The sequence below is a fragment of the Zalophus californianus genome, chromosome 15, assembly GCF_009762305.2.
Source record: "Zalophus californianus isolate mZalCal1 chromosome 15, mZalCal1.pri.v2, whole genome shotgun sequence".
Taxonomy (NCBI): domain Eukaryota; kingdom Metazoa; phylum Chordata; class Mammalia; order Carnivora; family Otariidae; genus Zalophus; species Zalophus californianus.
Window position 1 is genome coordinate 12,961,456 of NC_045609.1, and position 19,162 is coordinate 12,980,617.

Here is a 19,162-nt window from a genome sequence, read left to right on the forward strand (position 1 = left end):
AGGTGGTGTGCAGCTTTCCGAGTGGAACCCAGCAGACAAAATGGCAGGTCTAGGCAGATGGGTTGAAGATGCGGTGCTCGTGGAGTGGGCTCTGCTGTCCTAGGAGGAGTGAGGACACATATGAAGCTGTGGAGAAGCCACTGGCCCCTGAAGCCCTGAGGTTGCTGGGTATCAGCAAGCAAGTCACCAATGACCCAGCCTCAGAGGGCTAGACCTGGGAGGGAGCCCCGGTTAGCGGGCAGTGGGGTGGAGGGAGGGAGGACCAGTCTTCAAGTCCACGAGTCACATGGATGATGGCATTTCATCCTCACACCGTATGTCCAAAGTTTCTCTTGAGCAAAAAAACAACTGTCCGGGAGTGTTCTGGCAGGGTGCTTGGTGGGTAGTGGTGACTTTTTTAACTAACCAAGGAAAAGCATATACAAATGCAAAGGAGGAGCAACTGAGACACGCGGAAGGGGAGACAGGGTGATGTGTGTGGAGACCCCACTCCGGGGCACTGCGCATGCACTCCTCTCACAAAAGCGCGGATTTCCTGCTCGCTCCGATTTCTCCAACCATTCCACCCTGGGTGGCTGGGTTGGCGCTCTCTAGTGGGCTGTGTGCTGTGAGGCTGAGGAAGGAGGGATAGAAGAAATGCTTAAAGCATCTCTCTGGGGGTCTCCCACTGACAATCGCATGCGCCGCACGGAGCAAACAGCCCTGGGTGCACTAACTCGCACCACCTGTGCCTGTCTGCTTTTTCTCATCGGTGCCTGTGTTTCCTCCCGGCATTCATGTCTAATTTGCAACGCTGGGAGCTTCTCTTCCACCCCCTGCTCAGGGTCGCCACCAAAGGAAGAGGGCTAAGGAGATCGCAATAGGGAGAAAGGAAACTTATTAGAACGTCTTTGGGCGCCTGGGTGGCTCAGTTGGTTAAGCGACTGCCTTCGGCTCAGGTCATGATCCTGGAGTCCCGGGATCGAGTCCCGCATCGGGCTCCCTGCTCAGCAGGGAGTCTGCTTCTCCCTCTGACCCTCTTCCTTCTCGTGCTTTCTATCTCTCATTCTCTCTCTCAAATAAATAAATAAAATCTTTAAAAAAAATTAAAAAAAAAGAACATCTTTACAACTACAGCAAAAGGTATTAATATGAAAAATGTACCCTACATGCCCCCAGAGACCCACCACCCAAATTCTACCGTATTTACTTCTGGTGTTTTATCCCACAAATAGGTAAAATTGAGAGATCTTCACCAAAAACACGGTGCAAGTATGAAAGTCCAAGTAGGAGAAAGGGAATTTGAAACAGAAAGGAAAGAGCGAGGGAACGTTGAAAGGGATTTGGGAAGCAGAGCAATGTATGAAGGTTGCTGAAGGCAATCTGTTGGGAGGAGGTTATTGTCAATGGTGGCCCAGACGGCTCTGTGGCTCAGGTTCTGAACACTGTTGGTGAGGCAGAGGCAGGGATGGCAGACAGTGGGTGGGGTGCCTCCTCTTGGCACCCTGGGATGTTGGCGGGGGAGGGGCAGAGATCTAGCGGCATATAGGCTGGGGCAGCCTGCATTTGCTGACTACCCCACTGCACACTCCCCATACAGCAAGGTCTGCTTTCCAAGTCAAGCAACAGAACCCAGAATCAAATCACTAATACACCTTTGAAAAAAATGTTTTCTCCCCGCACCACAATATCCACTGTTATTGGGAAATTCTGGCAGCCGAGGACCCTCCCCCCACACACATACAAACTGAATCTCTGTGGCCTGATGACCTCCTTTTTATCTGTAAGACCCGCTATCACAGTGGCCTCTACCTTCCCATCTCTCCTTATCTGTATGAGCTTCCAGACACACCCAAGAACTGGTATCCTCCCCTGAAAGGTTTGTCTAGCCTGATCCAGGGAGGCATCGGCCCTCTCCTGTTGCCCTGGAGTACCTGCTGTGCATGCCCTTGGTGGAAACTGTAGGGAAGGAAAAAAAGCTTTTCCTCTACCCTCTTAGGTTTAGTGACTGGAGCCTGTGAATTAAACTGACAACAGGAGAGATTAACAGGAGAAAAAGAGCCAAATTAATAGGAGAAAAAGTTTATTGTACATGCACACAGGAGCTTCACAGGGAAGAAGAGAAATCCTGAAGAAGCAGTTAGGTTTGGGAGCTTATATAGGATCTTTAAAAAAAGGGGGAAATAAATTGGGAAAGTGACAAGACAAAGAAAAAGGGATATGAGCTTTTAGGGGCAGTAAATTGTGGGAAGGTAAATACAGGAGGAAGACTTATGGAAGATCAGAGTTATTTTAGCAAGGTTTGTTTGTGCAGACCATCTTGGTGCCCGCTTTCTCTCTCCAGTGATAATGGTGGTTTTCTTCCTTCTGGTAGGGGAGATGGAAGGGATAAACCCCTTCACAGAAAGAAACAGACCTCTTGGCAGAGAGGGTGAGGCCAGGGAGTTCTTCGGTGTCTGCTGTTTCTTACTTGCATTTGGCTCAAAATAGTCCTTATGCCAAAGTGGCATATTTGGGGGTGGTATATTCTGAACTCCCTTCAGAATGTCCAGCAGGACCTTTCCCTTAGTGCAATCTAGAGCCCAAAGCCTGTGTTATGCCAAACAGCATGAGTAATCCCTATTTGGTTTTAGTTCCTGTTAATTTGGGGAAAATTCTCTTTTCCCTGTGCCCCAGGGGGCTCCAGTGGTCTATAGATTCTTATTTACCCCCAACCCCTGTGGGACCACATGCACGAGGGAAGGCTGCATCCTGGCTACGGAGACAGATTATATAAGTGTACAAGTGTATGTTTGATGGTATATAAAGGGGGAAACAGGTGTCACAAGGGTGTAAAGAGACAGTCAAGCTCCTGAACTCTTAAGGGCAGTGGTGGCTCTGGAGTGTGGCCAAGAGGGGACGAGGGTAGAGCCTGAGTGGAGAATCTGAAGGCATTGAACCTTAAGGAAAACAACGAAGGGAAACTGGCAGTGATGTCAGCCACTGATTTTTTTCTGGAACAAGGTGAGCTATAGATAACATTACTTGGCCTTCATCAGCATCACATACCCTCTCCTTCAGTTGAATTGTATCTAGCAGGGATGAGGTCACTGGAGCCTTCTGCTCACCCAGACCATCTGGGTACCCGTGTAGACCCCACTCTGGACCCACCACCCCATTACCCTGTCCCTGTCTGGAGTAGCTTTACCTCCTCGCCATTCCAGTCAGAGTTTGGTGTTTCAAACTTGGTTGATATTGTAGAACTGAAGGCTTGGGGGCTCTTGCCCGCCGATCTTTCTGTGCTGGCTCGGTGTGCTGTGCTGGGTCTCCTCAAGCTCAGAACTCTTCCAGAGAGGCTGGACAGAAGCCCTGTGTGTCCTGCTCCGGGGGTACCAGCCCTCACACCCCAGGTTCACTGTGCCGCCTGATGGGTCAGATTCCTCCCAACTCCCCAGTTTCTCTCCAGACCCTCTCCTTCTGCTAGAATTTGCTGTAGTCCGTTGTGTCAGAACTAAGTCAATGGTTGGCCTGGACCCAGGCACGTTTTTACAAAACAGAAATTCTCTTTGTCACGGGACTTGTCATCACAGACTTCTGATCCACACCGTGACCAGCCTTCCCAGAGTTGTCCGCCTTTCTCTGGTTTTCCTGTGAGTTACTGCTGTAAGCCATCCTCCTTGCTGGGACGCTATGGAAGGACTTTTCCAAAGCATGTGTGTTGCTGCAAGTGGTAGATACGTTCCTAAAAGATCGTACATAAGCCTCGTATTTCTAAGACGTTCGCGTAATGAACATGGGACCAGGTATTTCAGGCACTGATGGTTTAAAGATGAATAAAGCCTTCAGAGCACTTGTAATCTAGGGGCAATATGAGCGCGAAAACAACTCGCCTGGCCCTGGATTAATGCCGCCACGGCCGCGTTTCGAGCACTGTGGGAGTGGTGATAACAGGAACACTCATTCTTCCTGAGAGCGGGGGGGGGGGGGGGGGGGGGGGGGCGGGAAGGGCCTGACAGCTGAGGACCCGGAAAGCTGAGCAAGATTTTCCAACCCACACATGTGAGCAAAGGCTTTCCAGGCGGAGGGACCGGCCTGTGCAAAGGCTCAGAGTTGGGGGTGACAAATGGCACAGTCTGTTCTGGGATGAATGGGGACCTGGGGCAGTCGAGAAGCCGAGGCAGGGTTTAGCAGGCACCGGGGGCCCTCTGTGCCTGCTGTGGGCCGGGTCAGAGGAACAAGGCAGGGGAGGCAGGGGAGGCAGGGCCACAAGGCTGGGCTGCAGCTGGCCCCAGATGCCCGGGCCCTCAGGGCAGTCCGCGCCGCTGTCTGACCAGTGGTGGAAGGGAAGGAAGATGCCGGTGCCTGGGTGGCCACTTTGGGCCTGGACAGAGAGGACAGTATGACCTGGCTTAGTGAATGGAAGGGGAAGAACGAGCCAGGCAAGCAGAGAGAGAGTGTGGGACCAGGCAGGTGAGGAGGTAATGCATCCTCTTTCTAATGCAGGTTTTCTGGCAGTGAAGTCCCTTAGAAGGGACCCGCCTGCCCAGCAGTCCCTGAGGCCGCTCAGGCCGCCAGTGTCTGGGAGGCCACAGCGAGCCCGCCGGCGCCACACTGCCTTGGATGACTCATTATTTCTGTGTTCAAGCAGTTACAGCTCTGTCTCTTGTTTATGATTCCTTTGTCCCCCTAACGCTTACAAATTTGATCTGATGCTGGCCGCACCATCTCTCTCTGCACGTGGATGTCGGGGATTACAGTTGATTAGCCTTCAGGGAGAGCGTGTCTATCCAAGGGTGAGTTTTTGGTTTTTTTTTTTTTTTTCCCCAAACGTTGTCACCCTACACCTACCCCAAGCTCTGGTGGCCTGAGGCGGGAGGGCTGGGCCCTGGCCTTGCATCCCAGTAACCATGGCAACTCACCTAAGACGCCCACACATTTGTCCAGGGCCCCCTCCCCACTCTTGACTTTCCTCCGGTTCTTCCTGGCCAGCCTCCTCCTGGGACCTCTGTTAGCTGTGAAATGTGCCCCGTGGTGGGGTTCTCAGTCTTTTTCCTCACTCCCTGCGTACTGCTGGCTTCTCCCCCTGGGACTCTTCACGTGCTGGGGGACAAGGAGCAACCAATGGAAGGGGGGACAAATTCCTGCCCTCACAGAATTTACGTTCTAGTAGAGGGAGCAGGCCAGTAAGAATAAGCCGGGAAATCAAAAGCGATTTCAGTAAGGAAATTAATATATGAGCATCTTAGAATGTGACGAGTGCTTGGGAGAAAAATAAAACGAGGAAGGAAGGAAGATAACAGAATTCCAGGGAAAGGCTATTGCAGATTTTAAACAAGCTGCTTCTGGAAGGACTCTGTGTAGATCCAAGACGAAGGAAGGAAACAGACTTGTCACAGAGGTGCAGAGGCAGCGAAAATGGAATGAGATGAAAATGTGCTGGGCCCACAGATGATTCATGCCCAGCTGCCTTCCTTGACAGCCTCCACCACACCCCAGCATCCGAGGAAGCCACGTCTCCCAAAAGGAGCATTTGGTGGTCTGACTCGAGGCAGAGGAAGAGACTCATAGCAAAATAACACCCAGCACCATGATCTCCCTGTTTTGTGGATGCCCCACCAGTCCAGCCACTGAATCAAGGGGCTGCGTGGCTCCGGAGGAACCAAGAGCAGGCAATAGGGAGGGAGCCCTAATCCAAAGGCGTTTGAGTCACCCAGAGCCCTCCAGAGGGTGCCCCTGAGAGGCCGGATCAAAGACCACATGTCTGAAAGATCTGGGGGCTAACTGGAGGAGGGAGCTGCCACCCTTGGGCCCCTCCACTGTGGACGCAGATGGGCTGGAAGACAGCTCGGTGAGAACTGCTTTGTGGATTCTTGCTGTGTGGCCTGGTGGGTGAGCAGTAAGCTTGCTTAATGATGGGCAGCATCGGCTGTACCTTCCATTTTTACACACCTCTTTTAGGAATCCTATCTTAGCAGCACAGACTGTCTGGAAAATTCTGGGCAGATCCCGTCAGTGGTTCCCAAACCTGGCTGCATAGCAGAATGACTTTGGGTGTTTTCCAAAATCCCACCTCACCCCTGGACGTTCTGACCCAGCAGTTCTGAGCTGGGGCCCGGGAATCTGTGTTTTTTGAGTTTTGTGAACCACTGAAACAGATGATTTCTGCAGGTCGTCCTTCCATGTGACTGAAAACCCCAAGCCACCCAAGCAGTCCCAGACTGTTTCCTATGCCAGCCACCCCCCGCCCTGGAGCTGTGAGACAGTGACTCCCCACAGATACCATGAGGCCAAAGCACCTGCAAGAGCAAGAACCTCTTTCTGGGCTGAGCATGGGGCTCTGTCTTCCCCTGCTTTTCCTGACAGCTTCACTGATGGGAAACCAGCTATTCACCCTGAAGATCTGCATCTGTGCAGAGCATGATGACCCCAAAATACAGACCCCTCCCCACCCCTGCCCCACAGCTCCCCTCCGGCGGGTCACAGCAGCCCTATGGTTCTGGGACCCCGCAGGTGCGTGAACTGACATTCACCCTTGTTTGCTGAGGACCCAGGGAGGACCATTAGTCATTGAGGAGACTTGTGAACACTACTAGACCAGTGGGCCGGAACACAGAGGTGAGTAAAGGGAGGTCCCGGGTCTTGAGGAATTTACATGCTAGTGAGGGAGACAGATGATTGTAACACAACACAGAATTAAGAACCTAAACACAGCAGGACACCACACCCAGTCTAGGTCAGGAAAGGCTTCCAGAAGGAGGTCTTGAGACTTAGTCAGATGAAAGGGTTGGGTGACAGCTAATGAACGGTGAAGACTTCAGAGGCTAAGAGTTTTTGTTTCAGCAAATAATGATAATAGCAGCTAACATTTATTGAGTGCTCACTACAAGCCAGGCTCTAAGTGTCTTATATGGTATTAAGTGTGTATTTCCTTGAGGGGCACCTGGGTGGCTCAGTCACTTAGGCAGTGGCCAACTCTTGATCTCAGCTCATGTCTTTTGATCTCAGGGTCATGAGTTCAAGCCCTGCATTGGGCTCCATGATGGGTATGGAGCCTACTTAAAAAACAAATATATTCGGAGCACCTGGGTGGCTCAGTTGGTTAAGCAACTGCTTTTGGCTCGGGTCATGATCCTGGAGTCCCGGGATCGAGTGCCGCATCAGGCTCCCTGCTCAGCAGAGAGTCTGCTTCTCCCTCTGACCTCTCCCCTCTCATGCCCTCTCTCAATCTCTCAAATAAATAAATAAAATGTCTAAAAAAATAAATAAATATATTCATACATATTTATTCCTTGGCAACTATGGTTGTAGGAAACATAATGGCCCTGACCCCAAAGATGGCCACACTGGAACCTGTGAGTCTGTTACCTTACAGAGCAAAAGGGATTTTGCAGATGTGATTAAGTTAAGACTCCTGAGATGGGGAAAGTATCCTGGATTATTTGGTGGGCCCGATGTAATCACAAGTGTCCTTATAAAAGGAGGACAGCAGTGTCACAGGGATTGGAGGATGTTAGACTGCTGCTTGGAAGACGGAGGAGGGGCTGAGAGCAAGGGGTGCAGGCCCCACCAGAAGCCGGAAAAGGCAAAGAAACAGATTCCCCCCAGAGCCCCCAGCAGCCCTACGGACGCTGTGCGGTTTCTAACACCAGAACTCTCAAATCACAAATCTTTGTGATTGTTGTTGTGATAAACTGTTGTTTAACCCATAAGTTTGTTGTGATACCTTGCAGCAGGCCTAGGAAGCTCATACAGACTCTTCCTGTTTCACCACTGGAAAAAACAAGGGGCTGAGTAATTTGCCCAAAGGTTGCATAGCGAGCAAGGAGCAGACCCAGCATTCCAAATTCAGCCTTTTGGCTCCAGATCCTGCTGTGGCTCACTCTTGCCCATGTCCTGCCCGGGGGATGGTTGGGAGACTTGGGAGCATCAGAACATGAACCCAACAAGGCAGGCAGACAGGAGCTGGATCCTAGGGCCTTCTTGGTTGAGAGGAGGGGTGGCCTGCACTGCTTCTTTGCCTGAGCTCCTTTCCAGAGGTCTGCTCACATCCACGCCAACCGTGGGTGCCCTGCACTCCGGAGGCGAGGCCGGCTCCCCACCCCTGCTCACCCCGTTCCACCTGACGCCAGGTGCAGACTGAGCCATGTGCTGATGCAAACCTCTACCTTGCTCCATCATCACGTGGTTTTAAAGCGCCTTTCTGGCTGGGTAGTTAGGGAGAGACTCTGGTTAAGCACGGCGTCCTTATGCGTATTGGATTCTCCTATTCCCAAACATCTGTTTCTGTCTCAGGCTTCTTTCATCCGTTCTCATTCTTTAATATAAACAATTTTTTATATTAGGAGTTCTTTAATATAAAGCATACTCATCCCTCAGTCTTGGACCGAAATTAAGTGGTCGGAAGAATTTTAAGACAGTGTTTCAAGGTTAAGCACAGTAAACACTACCTGATAACCACTACTCCAGCTACGTCTGCCAAATTTCTATGTCAAATATTTCACAGGCACTGCTTAGATTCTCGAAGGAGCAATAGCTAACACTTGATTAGCGTCTTGTACTTTACCGAAAGCATTCACTATAAACCTGCCCACTTGATCTTTTCAGCAGCACTGGGAGGCCTGAATTTTTATCCCCATTCTTGACTGAGAAACGAAGTCTCAAGGATAATTTGGCTGAGGCGCGCAGCAGAGCCAGGATGGAAACTCGGGGCTTCTACACATTGTTGATTGCATTCTTTTGCCTCGTAGGGGGAAAAATGGCCCCAAATGCCCTTACAAGGCCATAGGGTTCCAGATGCCAGGTCAGATGTGCCCCTACCAAGGACAGAAATAAGATGCGAGGGCATCCACGTACCACCACCACCTGTCCGGGGCCCCACCTGCTGGAGGGAGCGCGTGAGACACCCCCCCCCCCCCGGGCCTTTGACATGAGCATGTGCTAGGGCGTAGTTTGGATGAGGCTCACCAGTACCTTGGGGCACAGGCAGGCATCCTGCCGAGGACCCATAATGATATGCAGGCCTGCTGGCAGGAGGCCCGAGGAGAACACGGCCTCAGCATGGGTGACATGACCCTGAGTGGCCACGAGGTTCCAGCAAGGCTGGGCTCCCTGTGTGATGAAGACAGAGAAGACAGGCCCGCTTCCCAGTGCGAACTGCTCTCCTCACACGTGGGTCCCCCAGGCTCCTGGGTTATTCTGTGCTGCTCACCGTGCCTCTCCCAGCACAGGTGTCCAAGGGACAAGTGAATCCTTGGCCTTTCTTTTCTTTCTAGGTGTCTCTGGGGTCCTCCCTTTCTGCAAGCCATCTTCACATAAATCAAAAGCTCTCGCAATCCAAAACATGTTCCCAAAGAGGGTTTTCAGAACTCGCTTTGAAAGAAAAAAGCAAAACCCCTCTTTGTCTTTCTTTTCCCGCTTTAATAATCCTAGTTCCCCCTGAGGCAACATGGATGCCTCCGGCTGGCCAGAGAAGGGCAGGAGACAAAGCACAGACCAGTACATCAGGACGCGGTCTCGCTGCATACACCCCGGCTGTGACCCAGGAGTCCCCTGGCAGCGTGGGGCTACCAGCTGTCCACCACTAGCTGGCTGGTTAAAGGGGGTTACTTTACTTCCCTTCTTCTAGCCTTCAGTTTCTGCCAGGGGGTACCCAGAACGACTGCAAGAGGTCTCTGAATCCAGGTCCAGCCCAGGAGCCCTGTGGAGACTGAATATGCAATGTCACATGCTTGTCTACCGCTAACCTGCAAGTGTGCATCGGCATCCGTGGGATCAGGAAGATAAGATGAATTTAAGTGTATTTCTGAAGCCTTTACATCACTGTATCTTCTGAGTCAAAAGATATCAAAAGTACTGCTACAGGGAGGCTCCTTTTTTTTTTTTTAATTTTAGAAGGGACCTTTATGCTTTAAAACCATTGGAGCCCTAGTCTGTGAAATCCTTTCCATTTCGAGTACTCTGTGGTTCATTAGCAAATGTTATGGTAGATTTTCTAAATACCATACATTTATTTGCTCTCTACCTTTTTCCAAGTTGCCTTTCAGTATCAGCTGCTGGCTTCTGAGCAGGAAGAATTGCTAAGCAGCCTTGCTCCTTCTGCAGGGAACTGGGTGGAGAATTTCCAGAGGACAGGTCTTTCCCAAGTAGAGATAGAAGACAATTCTAACGCTGGCTGTTGGTCCCTCAACTTCCCTGGCTAAGCGGCGACGAGTTGGTGACCAGTGGGACTGGTAGGACCTCTGCCCCCATCCCCCTGTTTCATTTTATCTGAGTCTCAGATTTGGATACTTATCTTTGCATCTCATGGAGACTTTGTAGGTGAGCTGGACCCCGTGTATATTTTTCTTGCTTCTTAAAGCCTTATTATCTTGGTTAGACTCTTCCCTTCTCAGGTGCCTCTGCCCAACAACGAGTTGATTTCTGGTTCAAAGGACAAATAGCCAGGAGCCATCCCCCCTGGCCGACTGTCTTGCTCAGAGATGGCCCAGAGATTTCGCACCCTGGTCCAGCCTGATGGTGTAGGTGCTGCACTTAGGGGTAGGGCATGGCTGGCATTGGTCGGATCAGCTAAACAGATCCTATGGTCCGTGGCTTCCTTGGCTACTGGGAAAGTAGAACGTCTCTCCACTTGCCTCCAGCCTCAGCCCAGCCCCTTGCCACCCCCACCTGTACCACTCAGGGACAGTTCACCCTGGACAACTACTTTGCAGGGGTCATAAGCAGGCTGTCAACAGGATAAAGAAAAACTCACATTAGACTCTGTATCTTTTTTCCTGGACACCCAGATCACTTTCAGCCTTATTTAATGTGTCCATTTTTCCCCCCTTGCTGCTTAAACATTCTGCTCCATGCATAGCTCACTTGAGCAACACAAATCAGTCTGTCTGCAAAGTATGAATAAACACCTTGGAGAGATCCCGCTAATGTCTGTAATACACAATCAACAGTGTTTGTGGGTGATGGCCTGCAAGGTCTCAGGCTTCCTTCCTCGTTTGAAGACAACTGTCTGAGCAGTCATTTGGTCATAAATTCTCCTAAACTAGAATGAAAACTCTATTACTAATTTTCTTTGGTTTATTTTTTTTCATCACAATCAAGCCATTAGGTTGTTATCTGATCTCAGAAAGTCAAGTGACAATGTCTCAGCTTTTATGAATCTGCTAAGTTGTCTTACTGGTTTTGTTCCCACCTGGGGCATCGTACTTGACTCTGATCTTTTTGGGACAAGACGATGACAGACTGTTACAAAGGGGAACCCTGAAATGCAGAGACGGAAACTTGCCCGCAGTCAGACAAGTCATCAAAAATAGAAATGGGATTAGAAGCAAATCTCCTGGCTTCTCATCCACACTTCCTATCTGAAAAACAAAACAAAACAAACAAAACCCTCTTTTTCCAAACGTTTCATCTCCAGAACGGGCATCAGAGCATTCTGACTGCTCCTACTTGACTTGAAGGAGAATTCTTGAATTTATTTCTGGTAGCTGGTTTGCAGAGGAGGTGCTCAGTCTTTGCACAACGATGTAAAGTATGAAAACTGAGTCCTGCCCTGCAGGAGGCGTTCTCCAGCTGGGAAACAGCAAGCCTCTCTGTGCAGCCTGCTGACCCTCTGCTTGTGGTCTACCGCGTCCTCTCAGGGCTTCTTTAAAACTCACGTGACATAGTCCCGGAGTGAAGTTTTCCAGTCCATCTGTGCCATCGTGTGCTCAGCTGAGGATTAAGCCCTGCATCACCACTTTTAGAAGAATTAAAAGAAAGTAATTATGCTGGAGGTGTAGGCAGCGTGAAGTCGGAAGTCTCTTGAGAGTCCCGCGGTGCCTCCCCCCCGGGGGGGAGGGGTGGCTGTGTGAGCATCAGGCTCAGGACTGCTGCGTCCAGGAGGGTTGGGTGACAGAGGCTTCCATTCCACAGAGCAGTGGACGACTGGCTGTGACAGCAATCGGAGCTCCTTTCCTGTACGACGGGGGAGGGCCAGGCTTCCTAAGGGGTGCTGAGCCGCACCCACAGCGCTCAGGGTGGGCGGACCCACGGGGCCTCGCACTGGCATCTCGGGCCATCAGAACTCCCTGTGCTCTCCCCAGAATTCCCAGGATGAACAAAACACCTGGCTTTGTTGGCTCTGCCTTGATGGGGCCTCTGCTCTGCGGACACCAGTCTGCCGGTCTTGACTGACGGCGGCCTCTGCACTCAACAGCAAAGTCAGGTACTTAGCCTGCTCTGAAGGTGTGTATCTGACCGCCCTCAGGTGTTGGTGATCCAGGGACCCTTTTGAAACAGTCTCACAAGAGAATTCTTGAATTTCTTGAATAAAGAGTGGCGGCGTCTTTCATGAGCTTGTGCTTGATTTATGTGAAGTGATGATGAAGGAACGGGGACCTCAAATATCTTACTGTTGTCGTCTTGTTAATTTATTTATTTTTCAGTTAGACTAACAAACTTTATTTTTATTATGTTAGTCACCATACAGTACATCATTAATTTTTGATGTAGTGTTCCATGATTCATTGTTTGCGTATAACACCCAGTGCTCATTATAACACGTGCCCTCCTTAATACCCACCCCCCCGGCTACCCCGTCCCCCCACCTGCCTCCCCTCCAAAACCCTCAGTTTGTTTCCCGGAGTCCATGGTCTCTCATGGTTTGTCTCCCTCTCTGATTTCCCCCCCTTCCGTTTTCCCTTCCTTCTCCTAATGTCCTCCATGCTGTTCCTTATGATCCACAAATAAGTGAAACCATATAATTGTCTTTCTCTGCTTATTTCACTTAGCATAATCTCCTCCAGTCCTATCCATGTTGATGTAAAAGTTGAGTATTCATCCTTTCTGATGGCTGAGTAATATTCCATTGTATATATGGACCACATCTTCTTTATCCATTCATCTGTTGAAGGGCCTCTTGGCTCCTTCCACAGTTTGGCTGTTGCGGACATTGCTGCTATGAACATTGGGGTGCATGTGCCCCTTCTTTTCACTACATCTGTGTCTTTGGGGTAAATACCCTATAGCGCAATTGCTGGGTCATAGGGTAGCTCTATTTTTAACTTTTTGAGGAAACTCCACACTGTTTTCCAGAGTGGCTGTACCAACTTGCATTCCCACCAACAGTGTAAGAGGGTTCCCCTTTCTCCACATATTCTCCAACTCTGTTGTTTCTTGCCTTGTCAATTTTTGCCATTCTTACTGGTATAAGGTGATATCTCAGTGTGGTTTTGATTTGAATTTCCCTGATGGCTAATGATGTTGAACATTTTTTCATGTGTCTTTTAGCCATTTGTATGTCTTCTTTGGAGAAGTGTCTGTTCATGTCTTCTGCCCATTTTTTGACTTGATTATTTGTTTTTTGGGTGTTGAATTTGAGAAGTTCTTTATAGGTCTTGGATACCAGCCCTTTGTCTGTAGTGTCATTTGCAAATATCTTCTCCCATTCCATGGATTGCCTCTTAGTTTTCTTGACTGTTTCCCTTGCTGTGCAGAAGCTTTTTATCTTGATAAAGTCCCAAAAGTTCATTTTGCTTTTGTTTCCCTTGCCTTTGGAGACATGTCCGGAAAGAAGTTGCTGTGGCTGAGGTCGAAGAGGTTACTGCCTGTCTTCTCCTCTAGGATTTTGGTGGATTCCTGTGTCACATTAAGGTCTTTCATCCATTTAGAGTTTATCTTTGTGTATGGTGTAAGAGAATGGTTGAGTTTTATTCTTCTGCATGTAGCTGTCCAATTTTCCCAGCACCATTTATTGTAGAGACTGTCTTTTTTCCATTGGATATTTTTTCCTGATTTGTCGAAGATTAGTTGACCATAGAGTTAAGGGTTCATTTCTGGACACGCTATTCTGTTCCATTGGTCTATGTGTCTGTTTTTGTGCTAATACCGTGCTGTCTTGGTGATCACAGCTTTGTAATATAGCATGAAGTCAGGCAATGTGATGCCCCCAGCTTTGTTTTTCTTTTTCAACATTCCCTTGGTGATTCGGGATCTTTTCTGGTTCCATACAAATTTTAGGATTGTTCGTTCCAGCACTTTGAAAAATGCCAATGGTATTGTAAAAGGGATGGCATTGAAAGTGTAGACTGCTCTGGGCAGCATAGACATTTTGACGATGTTTATTCTTCCAGTCCATGAGCATGGAACGTTTTTCCTGTTGTCATCCTATTTAAAAGAAAGGGAAAGGGTGCCTGGGTGGCTCAGTCGGTGAAGCGTCTGTCTTCGGCTCAGGTCATGATCCTGGGGTCCTGGGATCGAGTCCCGCATCGGGCTCCATGCTCCGTAGGGAGCCTGCTTCTCCCTCTGTCTCCCCCTCCCCCTGCTTGTGCTCTCTCTGTCTCTCAAATAAATAAATAAAAATCTTAAAATAAAATAAAATAAAAATGAACCTAACATATTTTCTGTTCTCAAAAGAGCCAGCAGTCTAGAAAGGAAGAAAACACACCTTCACCGCTATTTGAATACAAGAGTACAAGGTCTAAGGCAGTGAGGGCAAAAAAAGCCTAGAAGTATCACAGTGATGGACTGTGGCGCTCAGCTCCAGGGACCACGGGGGCAAGCCAGCACAAGAAAGTTTTGTTTGAGAAGGTGATAGCATCTGAATGAAACCCTGAAAATGAGCAGAAGCAGCTTTTATCGGGAAGAGTTGGGGTGGCAAATAAAATAGCGAAAGGCACCTAAGAGTCAACTCAGGCAGCCGACTTGGAGCTGGGATTGGAATTATTTCATATTGAATATTACACGGAGGAAGTTTGGTACCGATTTTTTAAAAGCCTCCCATATTTGACATTTGAGAAAAATTCATGCACCATTACATTAACTGTGGTTTCAGAAATAAAATAATGGCTTTATCCGACCCTCTGCTTTTTCTTGCCTTATATAAACATCAGTTTTACTCCTTAACTCCTGCATGAAAAATCAAGCAGGTGTTGAACTTCATCACTTCCAAGTACAGCAAATGCCAGTTCCGTACAGAGAGGGACTGCACGGTTGTCTCCTGGTCCTGCTCTGTTCTGTGGGGCCCCAGTGGAGTAATTACCTGGAGGGCCCTCTGGCTGCCGCACGATCAGTCACAAAGATTCCAACGAAACAAGCCTTCAAAGAGGTGACCTGGTCATAAATTACTAGTGAGCTACAGAGAGCCAGATGAGATGCTGAGACCAGGCGCCCTCGACCCAGGACTTGCATGGAGGCCGCAGAATCAAAGGAGGTTGAGGACTCGAATCACAAACGTGGAGGCAAGCAGCTGAATGAAGCAGGCAGGGCGGGAAGCTGGGCTGGCTGCTGGCAAGCCGTCGTTAACCCGGGCCACCCTCCAGTGCTGGTGTGAATCCCCGTCCACAGACTCAGGTGTGGGGGAGGAAGGCGATTCTTCTAGTTTCCCTGTAACTCATCTTTCACTGAAGCATGCATCCCTCTGTCCGGCAGGGGACTTCAGCCTCGGTCTTGACCAGGTGTCCCCCGCCTCCCTGCGATCCCCCAGAACGAATGTAGGTCCAGGGCATGGGAGAGGTGCCCCCTTGGTCCTCGAAACACATGAGACCCCCTCAGCTGGGTATGGGCCCTTGAGGCTAGTGGCTCTTGGTGGTCTCAGGTCCTGCCTCGGGGCACAACACTCTCCTCCATGACCCCCTCTGCCTCAGAGCAACATTTTCTTCTGCGGTCTTGCCACCCGCCCCCCCCCCCACCATGCCCCACCCAAGGAGGTTTTGCAGTCCCTCGCCCCCACCCCCAGCCACCCCAGCTATTGCAGAGGGTCACCCTCTGGTCCTGGGGCAACTCCACCCTTCCTCCTGCTCTGGCCAAGGCAATTTTTTTCCCCCTAAACCCTGAATTCTTTCCCACGTGAGGCTTAGGCCTTGGAAACAAAAGCCAAAGACTCTTGGGCGTGTCTGCTACTTAACCTACCACACCTGTTTCTCCTTGCACGTGAACAGGGCAGGTCGCTTGGGACCCGTGACCCCTTTCTTCTTTCTGATTTCTCCCTTTCGGCATGGAAGAGTCTATCGTGGGCCACCATTGTGTTTTGGAAACAGATAACTTGTCTGATTTCACGGGTTCGCAGCTGGAGTGGAGTTTTTGCCTCAGGTGTAGGTCAACAGCTGTAAGCGCCGTCCCATCACATGTGTTTGAAGGTTCGCATTTGGGGTTTCTTCCAGGCCTCACTCTACTCCAGACAGCCTAGCTTTCTCCCTTACGTGTTTGTTGTTGGTGGTGTTGTTTTTAAGATTCCCTCCATTTATTTGAGAGAGAGAGAGCTTGAGAGAGTGAGCGAGAGAGAAAGAACATGAACGGGGCGGGGAGGGGCAGAGGAAGAAGCAGGCTTCCCACTGAGCAGGGGGCCCGATGCAGGACTCGATCCCAGGACCCTGGGATCATCACCTGAGCCGAAGGCAGACGCTTCACCGAGTGAGCCACCCAGGCGCCCCTGTCCCTTACATGTTAGCACACCCAGAAGGCTTGCAGTTCCTGGCAAAGTCCTGGGGAGAGCAAACGGTCCATATCACAACACCCCTGGCACAGCCTGCTCCCATATGACTCCATCGTATTGATAATTGTCACTTACTGCCGGCCCCCTACACTGTGGTGGGCAGTTTTCTAGACTCTTCACTCACATTACCTCATTTAATCTTCAAAACTGTGCCGTGAGGCAGGTATAATCATGCCTGCTCCTCAGAGGATTTTTAGGGCAGTGAAACTATTCTGTAGGACACTATAATGATGGCTCGACCTGTCCTTATACATTTATCCAACCCCATAGAACGCACAGCACCAAGAATGAACTACAACGTGATCTATGGGCTCTGGGTGATAACGGTGCGTCAATGCCTGGTGAGGGATGCTGATAGCAGGGATGCCACGCATGGGGGAAGGAGGAATATGGGAAATCTATTTCCTGCTCAGTTTTGCTGTGAAACTAAAACTGCTCTGAAAAATAAAGTATTTTTTTTAAGAGGTTGAGAAGGTTGCGAGAGAAGGTTGGGAAGGTGGGAAAGAGAAGTAGTGTCCCGAGCAAGAGAGAAAGGGAAGTGAAGGCTTGTCTGTAGCTTTGTGGAGGTCACAGGATCATCCCGCAAAAGTATCACACCTCATTCCTTTCGCCAAGATCCCTGGATACCTTTGCCATGTGGGGCCCTCACCTGCCTTCTGGTAATTCCTTCCTCAGCAGCCTGGCAGCTCCACCCGCCGCTGTGTCCTCAGCAGGCTCCGGGGTCCTCCTGGGAGCTACTTTCAAAGTCAGCTCTTGCCCAGGTTCAGGAAAGTCAGCAGTGTGTGACAGATTTTCCAAGAGCTGCCACTTACTAACAGTCTTCCTCTGATGTTTAGGAGCTTGTTTGCAAATAGCCATCTTGAGCAAGAGGAATAACAGGTGGCTAGAGGTGAGAGGGAATCGGGATGGAGCCAAAGAGAGCAGAGAAGGCTTATGTGATCTGTCTTACTACGAAACACCCAGTAGGAAGCAAATTAGATGAGAAAGAAATTCACACACACAGAAGCACACATGATGTAATGTCAAACCCTGATTCTTTGGAACAAAATTATGTTATTTCTTAAAAAGATTAATTCTCCGGGAATGTGCAAATGAGTGGCTTGCCAAGGAATGTTTATAGAAAATTCATTATTCTTGAGTAATGCTAGGTGCTGAAATATGACAACACTTGTCCTTTTCTCAAAAGTTACATGGAAAATTCAAACGTGTCATTTTGCTCTGACAGATACTTCCCACCTTGTAAAAACAGCTTTTCTGTTGAAATAATGTCACATCAAAATGGGATTTGACATAGTCTGAAGTACTACACTGTCAAAGGACTCGCTTGGGACCCGTGACCCCTTTCTTCTTTCTGATTTCTCCCTTTCGGCATGGAAAAGTCTATCGTAGGCCACCATTGTGTTTTGGAAACAGATAACTTGTCTGATTTCACGGGTTCGCAGCTGGAGTGGAGTTTTTGCCTCAGGATGAATCACACCTCACGTCTCACCCACACTTGGTTTAGATGAGATTTTGGATTTAGAGATGGCACTGGAATAAGATTAAAACTTGGGGCTGTTGGGATACGGGTGAATTTACTTTTCATGTAAGAAGGACATGAACTTTGGGGGTCCAGAGGACGGAGTGTTATGGGCTGAATTGTGTCCCCCACCAAATTCAGAATGTCACAGAATGTGACCCTATTTGGAGACTGGGCCTTGAAAGAGGTAATTAATGGGGTCAGGTGGATGAGCCCTAATCCAACGGGACTGGTGTCCTTAGAAGAAGAGATTTGGACACAGACACACAGAGAGGGAAGACCACGTGAGGACACAGTAAGAAGGCGACCATCTGTAAGCCAAGGAGAGGCACCTCAGAAGAAACCAACCGGCCAACACTTGTTAACCTCCTGGCTCTGTTACCCTGCATTGCAGCTGTAACTAATTACCACAGAATCAGTGGCCTCAAACAACACGTTTATTGTGTTACAGTTCTAGAAGTCCAAAATCTGAAAAGGGTCTCACTGGGCTAAAATTAAGGTGTTGGCAGAAGTGCGTTTCTCTCTGTTTTCTTGCCTTTTCCTTGAGACATGGACCTCTTCCATCTTCAAATCTCTGTGTAGCATCTTAAAATCTCAGACTCTTAACACTGACTCTCCTGCCTCCCTCTTTCTCTTATAAGAACCCTTGTGATTACACTGGGCCCATCCAGATAATCCAGGGTAACCTCCCTATTTTATTTTATTCTTAAAGATCGTATTTATTTACTTGGTGGGTGGGGGAGCATGAGCAGAGGGAGGAGCAGAGAAGAAGCAGACTCCCTCTGAGCGCAGAGCCCAATGTGGGGCTCGATCCCAGGACCTGGAGATCATGACCTGAGCCAAAAGCAGACACTTAACGACTGAGCCACCCAGGCGCCCCTAACCTCCCTATTTTAAAGTCAGCTGATTAGCAACCTTAATTCTATCTGCTATCTATTTCCTCCTTGTCATGTTACATAACCTGTTTACAGGTGCTGGGAATTAGGACATGAGCCTCTTTGAGAAGCCATTTTTCTGCCTACCTACAACACCTTGGAAACCAGATAAGACAGTGTATGTCAACTGTATTGTCATGTGACATTGCTTATAGTCAAAATGTCCTCCAATTGGTAAAGTACTCATGGACTGCAAGCAACTATGAATGAACTTCAAATACCTAACGTAGACACTCCACTTTGGGCTTTCCCGAGTTCTGGTGACTTTTCTACGTGGCATGT

General features: G+C 49.3%; 1 protein-coding gene across 7 annotated transcripts in view; it reads left to right on the forward strand.

The window, feature by feature from the left end:
* The window catches only part of GNG4 (G protein subunit gamma 4), a 67,225-nt gene that overhangs the window by 4,216 nt on the left and 43,847 nt on the right, over positions 1 to 19,162 (forward strand). Inside the window, exon 1 of one of the 7 annotated variants that reach the window (XM_027597197.2) lies at positions 4,709 to 4,751. The exons of 5 other annotated variants lie outside the window; for them this stretch is intronic. The gene's annotated coding sequence lies outside the window, so the exon portion shown is untranslated. Of the gene's footprint in view, positions 1 to 4,708; positions 4,752 to 6,543; positions 6,574 to 19,162 lie in introns of those variants that run through there. One more of the 7 variants, XM_027597198.2, reaches the window with a different exon arrangement.